Consider the following 8037-nt stretch of genomic DNA (forward strand, 5'->3'; position numbering starts at 1 on the left):
GTTCTCGAACATCTCGAACTGTTCTTCGATTGTTTTTCAATTTTGATTTTGAATCTGAATGATTTCGTCCTGTGTTTTTTTCAGTTCCGATAAGCCTCGGCTTACCATGAAAATTTTTTCGTTGGTGTCCTGTCGTAGTCTGTGGACATCTGCTGTGACTTCTTCCACAAACTCGGCCAGTCGTAAAAAATTTTCAGTCTTTTTCTCTGATTTGCCAAAAATGCCCGCTAATCCACAATTGTTGCCACCTCCCAAGATAACTCCTCCTCCAAAAAGTCCAATGGATGCCATGGCTAAGGCGGCTACTGGCAACGTTTGTTTCTGCCGTCCATTGAATTGTTCTTTTTCCGGGTTGCGGAAGTCCTCTGTTTCGCTCTGCAGATCGTTCAGTTCGGCTTGGATTAAATTTGTCTCATTCGCCAACAGTTGTAATAACCAGTCTACGTTAAAGAAGGAATAGTTCTTGTTGAAGTTAGTCGGGAAATCGAAATCGCAAAAAAGGCTTTTCATAGTCGACATTTCGCTTAATTGTTTTGCGTTTTGTTTGTACTCGTTCATGATTGTCAAGTTGAACTGTGGGAAAGGGACCAAAAATTGGAAGTTAATGAACTTCTCGGTCATAAGTATGATAGTTTCTTGATTGAACATGATTCCATTTGTCATCATTTCATCGCTGTCATGTATCGCTTCTAAGTTGGGTTCCCATGCTTTGATTATATAGATAAGTGTCAGTAGAACAATTATAGTGTGACTCACTTTAGATGATTTGATACGCTAAAAAATGTCAATGATGGCATTACTCTAACAAGTATATGAATTTTATTCGATATTTTGTTTAAAGAATATTTTATTCTCAAAAAACCCAAGTTTTATATGTATCTTTTTAGCGCTTACTTTTAAAAGAGACTTAAGCTCAGTTTTTTTTCGAGTATTCTAGTTCAAATCATGTGTTTTAATTTGACATCGAAATGTTTTGGCCTTTTGTGCTGTCCCACTGGGACTTTCTACCGGTCAAAAGAGGGCATTCTATCTTTCACTGAAAGAACTGCCAGTGCTTGTCCTGTGATCAATGAGCAAAGAGAAAAAACAATGAGAGTTCAATGATACTACTGGTAATTTTGCCAATTCTGCTGCTGGCTATTGTTCTTTACAAACTTCTGTAAGTTAGCTCTTTGATCAGCTAGAGATTGAAAAAATAGAAATGTTTGAAAAACAATTCAGTGTCGTGTTTAGCGTCAAATTTACTTCTTGCTGTATTTTTTTTCTGTTTCTCAAGTGGGGTGCCATTTGTGTTCCTTGTGGTCTTATGTTGTTTGAGTACCCCCGTTCCCTATTTAGTATCCCACTCCTATCACTATATTATATCTGTAGACTATAACTAAGTCTAACTTAAGTTTTAGAATAAGGATGTGGCCAGCTGAGTTATGGCTTCGGAATTGCGGCTCGAAGATGGAAGAATTGTGATTTTGAATTATTGAATTACTCTCTCTGTTAACAGATTTCTTCAGTGATCGGTACGCATTTTTCAGCTCCCTTTTATACTAGTTTTGTTTTACCGTAATAAATATCATTGGCATCTCATTCCGGTTATGACATTAATTTTTCAAACAGTTTTCAAATACATTTTTTCAAATTTGGTAACATGGCATTAAATATTCATGCATTTACAGTAAAGGTTATTAAGATTGAAGTGCTGACATTAACAAGATTGTGTTTTAGATTGACCGCGGACAACAATGTTTGGCAATTGATAAATTGCTTAAAAGTTTGTGCACCAGAGTTTATGTTAATGGCATTTTGAGTTTACTTGAGTATATTATCTCCACTGTTATCAATATATTACAACTTTCTTAAAGTCATCATAATTATAAATTATAAAAATAACTTTCTGGTAAACTTTCTTACAATAAAGTATAATATGAAATATTTTATTCAATGATCATTATGAATTATCATAAAATTTTTTATAAATTATCACGAAAATTTATAAAGATTAGACGCAACTAAACTAGGACAATGAGCACTGAGAACATATGAAATCCAAAATATATGGATCAGAACAAGAACGAAACCTCTAGGGAGCGATGGTGAAGTGGTTACATCTCCGCCTCTGAAGAGAAAGGTCGGATGTTCGAGGCCCACCATGATCCCTGCTCATTGAAACAATACCCAGCCCAGAAAAATAGCCAAATTTCTGCAAAATTTTCGAAACAGTGTCACTGCAGCAGGTTTTTCGTTGTATATAATACGTTTCCAATTGCCGCAAAAGAATTTTATATCTATTTAGATAGTTTTTGATGAAATTTACAAAAAAAGTTTCAAATTTGTTCAACAATGCCTATTATTTAAAACTTATAAAAATCGAGTTGTACATGAACAACGTCTGATTCAAGACTGTGAAAATGTTTCAGGCTCGTGGTTTTTTGATTGCTTATCTAAAAGGGGACCGTAACTTTAGCATAAAGATGAAATAGCGTAAAAAACTGAAGTTTCTTAAAAGATGATTAAATACATGTGAGCCAATCGAATTTCATGATGCAAATAGTATCCACAACATTCCGGCTATCGATCGCATTGTCTTATATCAAGAAATTGGCTGTAATTGAGTGTAAAAAACGCATTGACTTGGATTTTACTCATTTTTGTGTGTAGAAAATGTGAAAATAAATAAATAATAGTCATGCATCTGCCACTAAAAAGCCCTGCGGAAACGTTCATCCATTGGTTTCAGAATGACGATATGTTTTCGATTTCTAGAATTCCAAATTTGGTTACAAACAACGCAAAAACACGTATATAAAGCAAGGAAAATTTAAAGCTCCATTTAAAATCTATGAGCTATTTTATACAGCCCCTATCTAAACAGCCAATTTGAAAACTTTTGTGGAAAGCTTATTTGTCACTATTACATACAAGCATAGCTTGTTTTAAAAATGTTTGTTACTATTTGTTATTATAGAAACTCAAGCCCATAAAAATGAAGATCACATTATATTTGATTGACATAGTTTTTGATAGTTTTGGTTTGTCTATTATTGCTTTGGAGACATAATTTTACACATGACTCCGAGCCTTATTCTCATACCTTCAAGCTTCCTGTGGAAAAAAACATGGTTGTGGAAGAAATTGGTTTTGCGGAGACAAATGATTGGATCACTTTTGCACGTTCAATTTGAGAGTATTTGTACCTCAAAAAATATTAATTCTATGTGGAGATAAGGTGGTAACGGCAAACTCTCAAAGATTGGACAAACCGAGTTTTGAAACCTGAAAACGGATCTTGAATGATATAAATGTAACATGTTTGGGCAACTTTTTTAAGAATTTGTTCCGACCCACCTTACGAAATAAGAAAGAACTACGTGCTAGGTATAGTTTTTTCTCAAAAAAAAGTTTGCAGAGGGCTTATTGTAGTATGAGAATAATGCTCTAGTAATTGTGATTCAGGTTCCAAAAAAATGAGAAACATCGTCAAGTTTTGAGAAAAATTGGTCTGAAAACAAGTTTTTTATCTAATTAGATAATTAGAAAAGTTTGATTAGGGGCTTACCTCTTACATTTTCTGTATATTTCTGGCTACTTGGATTTTATTCATTTTTGTGTGTAAAAAATGTGAAAATAATTAAATAATAGTCATGCATCTGCCACTAAAAGGCCCTGCGGAAACGTTCATCCATTTGTTTCAGAATGACGATGTGTTTTCGATTTCTAGAATTCCAAATTTAATACAAAAAACGCAAAAACACGTAATTAAAGCAAGAAAAATTTAATGCTCTATTTAAAATCTATGAGCTATTTTATACAGCCCCTATCTAAACAGCCAAATTAAAAACTTTTGTGGAAAGCTTATTTGTCACTATTAAATACAAGCATAGTTGTGTTAAAAATGTTTGTTACTATTTGTTATTATAGAAACTCAAGCCCATAAAAATGCAGATCACATATTATATTTGATTGACATAGTTTTTGGCAATTTTGGTTTGTCTAATATGGCTTTGGAGATACAATTTTACTTATGACTTCGAGCCTTATTCTCGTACCTTCCAGCTTCCTGTGGAAAAAAAACTTGGTTGTAGAAGAAATTGGTTTTGCTGGGACAAATGATTGGAAAACTTTTTCACGTTCAACTTGAGAGTATTTGTACCTCAAAAAATATTAATTCTATGTGGAGATAACGTGGTAACGCCGAACTCTCAAAGAATGGACAAAACGAGTTTTGAAACCTGAAAACGGATCTTGAATGATGTAAATGTAACTTCTTTTGACAACTTTTCAATTTTTTGTTCCGACCCACCTTGCGAAGTAAGAAGGAACTATGTGCTAAATATACTTTTTTTCTCAAAAGAAAATTTGCAGAGGGCCAATTGTAGTATCATATTCAGGCTCTAGTAGTTGTGATTGAGATTCCAAAAAAAAATCAGAAACATCGTCAGGTTTTGAGAAAAATTGGTCTGAAAACAAGTTCTCTATCTAATTAGACAAAGTTTGATTAGGGGCTTACCTCTTACAGTTTCTTGCTATTTCATATCCCAAAAAAATTATTTAGTATTTCTCATTTATGCATTTTTAAAGCTAATTAGTCAAGGTTTACTTTAAAAAACACGCGGAAATTTACGAAAACGCGAAAGTTCATCGGTTTTTTTGAATTAATTTGTGGTCGAAACTTACTGTGCTTCCTGCAGAGCAGTTTGCTCCACTTGAAAAAAATTTCAAACCATTTTGAAACTAATATTATTTTTGAAACAATAACATAGTTTTTCACTGAGCCAAATTAGCCGATAAAAGCAAATAGTTCTACAGCTTAAATTCGCCTTAGGTCGTGGGTTAGAATGGCTGTTGATTCTACCCTATGTTTAGAATGACATAATCTAAAATGATACCTCTGGAGCAGGGGCGGATCAAAGATTTTCTCGAGGGGGGGGGGGGGGGGGACGGATTTTCAAAAACTTTTCGAAAATTTTGACGACCTTTTTTTTTTAAGATCGACCAAATTGATTTTGCGAGCTCTCCTAACGCACTAAAAAGACGCTGTTTTGGCCAAATTTTCTGCGCCGCAGGCAAATTTTTGAAAATTTTGACAAAAAGCCGTTTTCAGCACTTATTGGAATTTTTTTTTGGCCCGCGTTCCTCCTCAAAAATAATATATATTTGCGCCGAAGGCGCCGTTAGAAAAATTTTAGAGTCGGTCGGCCAAAAATGGATTTCTTAAAAAGTACCAAAGGGTGGACCCTTTGGGTCGGCAGGGGGTCGAATCCCTGAGGGTCGGCAGGGGGTCGAATCCATGAGGGTCGGCAGGGGGTCGAATCCCTGAGGGTCGGCAGGGGGTCGAATCCCCTAAATCCGCCCCTGCTCTTGAGCAATTACCTTCTCATACTGTACATGGTAAATAATCTACACTTAAGGACAAAACCCATCAGCTTAGCATATAAGGAAATTGAGCCCAGAAACTGATCCCACCAGCTTTGCTTTGATGTGCCAGAGAGAGATTAGTTTAGAGATTCTTAAATTGCTCAACTACCAATGTCAGAAAATATTTTAAAACATCAAATTGAAATTATCTAATTCAATTGTAACTGAATTTGTTTCTAATTGAGTTTTTATCTAACAATCAAATACTTGACTGCTTTTACTTGTCTTCAGAATGTTAATTCTGACCAGATACAAAACAATCACTGATATTATTTCCACTTGAGCCAGGGCTAAATTATGCGTGATAGATTTTTCCATAACTCTGGACCTCATAAGATCATCGGCAACACAGAACCACACGAATAGTTGCAGAGCGATGAGTACCTCGAGAAATGAAGCGAGTCCTTTTATGTGTAGATCCAACCGGCCAGAATTCCATTCAATGACAGACTTCAAGTCTGAATTCAACTGAGCTGCTTTAATCGCAGAGTTGATGAGTATATGCAATAGGAAGAAAATGAACAGAGAGCTCGAGAGAAAAGTGAGGAAGAGTGTCGAGTAAAGTAGGGTTTGTTGGTCGATGATATTTTCAAGATAGCTAGTTTTGTTGGCTTCGTATGATGCTGATATTGATGATGATGATAATGATATTTGGTAAATTAGGTTGAATGCCAGAAGAGAAAACCAACAGATCAGAGCCAGAAGAAACAGCTGAAACACGCGACCATTTAGTGAAAAGTGCGTTTAACCAGTTTTTGGGATCATTTTGATGACACAAGATACAAAATTGAATACAGTTTTTTGAGCGGATAGGGGTATATTTTTAGGCCGATAGGATTTACTTATGAAGATGAGGGGTAGGGGCAGGGGCGGATTTAGGGGGGGGTCGACTAAATTTGCCCCAGGGTAGGGGTATGGGATCAAGTTTCTGAGACTTTCGAACCCTTTCCCTATAAAATTTGCATTTACCTGAAGGGTAACCAGCATCAATCGGAGGCCCAATCGGTTCGAACATAGGACAATTAGAAGAACACCTGTGGCTGAAGACAACGAAAGCACCAACTGCTGGCAGTAGAAATCTTGCCACGTTTCCAGATAATAGTCGGCCATAATCAGCGGCGCTGTTAATGAGATAGATACTTGGATATGATAGAAACACTTGCAACAAAAATCGATAAAGAACTACGGTTCTAAAAAAGAGTCTGCAATGCTGCCTTTATAGATTATATCAAAACGCACAAAACGTTTCCCAACGTTTTTAGGACAGACTAAAAGCTGCAACCAATTCTAACAAATCTCAAAACAGCGACAAACTTTTTGTAACGAAACAAAAATTATGAATGTGCATGAAGAAGATATGACTTTTCTACCGTTCCTCCTCACCCCGGATATAAACATCATTTTTATGATTTGATCTGGAAAAAAACAGAATGTGATTGCAATTTGGCGGTTTTCGACTAACATGTCAATTTTTATAACAGTTGGACCTCATGATCAAAAGTTAAGTACATATGAAAAAATGCAGGTAAGGGGACAGTAGAACCACTTAAGATGAACATGAAAAGCCTTAAATTAAAACAAAAACGAAAAAAAATTCTAACCGATTCTTGTATAATCTGCAGACTAAAATTAAATAAACTCGCTGCTGGTTCGCTTTAATTCAACGTACTTTTTGTACGAGTTGCTCAGTTGTTAGATATATTGACAGAACTAAAGCGTTTAAGGCGTATAGAACAGCACATGTGCATTCTGTCATTATGAGCTGGTCGTATCAAGACTTAATATAATTTTTAGAAAAATGTGTTTTTAGGTTGGATTAATGACATTTTTTGGTTTGATCTTCAACAAAAACAGATTAATTCTTAAAAAACAGCACATGTGCTCCAATCATGTGGTCAAATGTACTTAATTAATAGCTTTTCGGTATTAAATGTACAACAATGGTGTAGTTCGTTCTCAAGATGAGATGCCAAATAACAGCAAGGATAGCCGGTTGCTGTGCAATTAGCACAGAATGTTCAGACAATATAAACACAGAATGTTCATACACGGAATATTCAGACAATTAAAAATATGTTTTCCGTTTCCTTTCTTAAAATTAATGTCATTTTTAGTGCGGGGTGTGATTTGAGAACTATACAAATGCGTACAAATTTAATGAATAAGGCATAATCGAAATTATTTGTCTTCAGAAAAAATGTTAAAATTAAAAAAATATATATAACAAATTTTTCGCACAATAATTATATTTTTTAGGAAACTTTTTTGTGCCTAGAAAGCACTAAACTATACATCCAAAACTAGTTTTCTTTATAGTAAATTTCAAGTGTTTCAGCCTAAAATTCGAAATTTAAAAAATTGAACTTAAATTGATAAAAATTTCGGCGAACCATTTTTTATCAAAGCTGGGACAACTTTTTAATGTTGTTCGAATCACGACCAAAAAGGCTTTAATTTGGTCCAGCACTCGACCCATTCCAGTGATTATTTGTTGTACCTAATTTGCATGGAACACACAAAAAAGAAAAAACTTAAACGCACCCGAATACAAAGTTCCTAGCAATTTTCAATGGTCGAAACAAAAACCTAACTCAGATACAAATGATGGCGTAATATTACATATTCACC

General features: G+C 34.9%; 1 long non-coding RNA gene across 1 annotated transcript; it reads right to left on the bottom strand.

The window, feature by feature from the left end:
• Window positions 1-5596: 5596 nt before the first annotated feature.
• Window positions 5597-7101, bottom strand: LOC134854512 (uncharacterized). Its single transcript, XR_010164408.1, has 3 exons — window positions 7011-7101; window positions 6379-6530; window positions 5597-6120 (listed from the first exon to the last, which is right to left on the bottom strand). It is a non-coding gene; the product is annotated as an uncharacterized LOC134854512 (long non-coding RNA).
• Window positions 7102-8037: the final 936 nt, after the last annotated feature.

Source organism: Symsagittifera roscoffensis, chromosome 9 (assembly GCF_963678635.1).
Source record: "Symsagittifera roscoffensis chromosome 9, txSymRosc1.1, whole genome shotgun sequence".
NCBI classification, from domain to species: Eukaryota; Metazoa; Xenacoelomorpha; order Acoela; family Convolutidae; genus Symsagittifera; species Symsagittifera roscoffensis.